This window comes from Zeus faber (genome assembly GCF_960531495.2).
Source record: "Zeus faber genome assembly, chromosome: 20".
NCBI classification, from domain to species: domain Eukaryota; kingdom Metazoa; phylum Chordata; class Actinopteri; order Zeiformes; family Zeidae; genus Zeus; species Zeus faber.
The window spans coordinates 17,248,582-17,250,406 of NC_137207.1; positions in this window are offsets into that span (position 1 = coordinate 17,248,582).

Below are 1,825 nucleotides of genomic sequence, written 5' to 3' on the forward strand. Positions count from 1 at the left end.
CTGATCCCTCCTCGCTGCCGCAGAGGGATGCAAGGCGCTCCGGGCGGCCTTTGGAATTAGTTAGATACAATATTTTTAATTGTGCTCAATATTATCAGAATTATGTCACACCCTCCGCTTCTGCCTCCTCTTCCACCTACCCTGCAATGAGTCTTTCTCCCTCTCCCTCCCCTGTCTGTGTCTTTGTCTGTGTCTTTGTCTGTGTGTCTGTGTGTGTGTGTGTGTGTGTGTGTGTGGCTCCATTCTCTCTCGCACTCTCTCTCCTGATGACGTCATTCACCTCAACTGCTCTGCCTACTCACCTGTGGTCCATCAGCTCGTCACCAGGCAATATATCAACCCCGGCTTCCCAGCCACTATATTTACTTGCTATTGGTGGAGCACATTGTCCCAGTAACACCTTAGTTTAAGTGCGTGCGTGCAGGTTAATTTACTAGACCCTCTCGCTCTCACATTTCAGCACACTGCCAGATGTGTCTGTCAGATTTGTTTATCCGTGTACTTGTGCTCGTCTATCTGCCCGGCACCTGTACAGGCTCTGGCTCCTCCACAGCGTGCCCCGAGGATGGCAAAGTGAAGCGCGATTGCCCGAGGTGGCAGAGAGAGGGGGAGAGACGAAAGAAAATAGCGGCGGGACGATTCCGGAGTTAATTGGCGCAACACCTTCAGCCTGCGCCCGCTCGACGAGGAGCCCACGGGGTGAGCTAGCCCCCACGCGGCGGGCACAGGTGCGCGGCACTGCCAATGGGAGTTTGTGTCACTATGTGGCATCGAGCGCGCGTTCACTTTTCTGTCTTTCAGCCTGACGTCATGCGTATGGATCCACATTCCGTTGGTGAATGGAATGAATTGTCAGCAGAGGAGGGAAACACGGCACCACTTTGCAGCACGCAAAATCAGAGCGCTGAGCCGCTACCAACTGGTCAAACACTATACTCTTTAATAACCTGAACGGGAGCGAGCGAGGTGGAGAGGGTGATCTGGCCACACAGAGCAGCATTGTTGTGGGCTCCATATTCGTTAGTGTTGTTTATATAATGTGGCTTTTGTGTTGGTCAGTGGAGCCGTGGATCGTGATCCTCTTATTGGCCGACCCGCTGCTCAGAACACATCACAGGACCGCTTATTTGGTGTGGCTCCAAGACGCTGAGGGGCCGCGTTCGCAACCGCTCGCGCATGTAAACGCATGTTAACGCATGTAAACGCATGTAACACATGCACACTCGTGGGTTTAAAAGGCGTGTAGAGAGAGTTCAAGGGGAGGACATTTAAGTTATAGGCTTATAAAGGTTGCGTCCCCTGGGTTGGCTTATCACATGCTCTGATTGTGTTTGGCCCCGGTCGTGTTTGAACGGCATCAAATCCCTGTCAAACGGAGCAATCAAGCACGGTGTCAGAGGGGGGGAGCCACTGCGGGGACACCGGAGGGGTCAAGGCCGCGGGAGAGCGGCGGCGCTCGGACTGCGCCGGATGCCATAGTTTCTGCAAGCCTCGTTTCTCCCGATGCCCGCGTGACCCCCGCCCCCGGCTGTGCCGGCCTACACACTGCGAGAGAGGGTGAAACCTGAACATGTGCAGGAGCGTTGAAAACATCGAGGTCGACTTGTATTATGGAACATTAGTGGGCATTAAGAGGGCATTAGGGAATGTTATTGATGAAAACCACTTAGGGGGATATTACGTAAACTGCGCAACGCATTGGGTGCGGTTGCCTGGAGGGGATTGTGAGGGTGGTGGAGTGTTTATTGGGGCGGAGTTCAGAAGAGAAACTTTATCAGGACGGTGGAGAATCACGAGACCTCATACTGGATGTGGACACAAGACA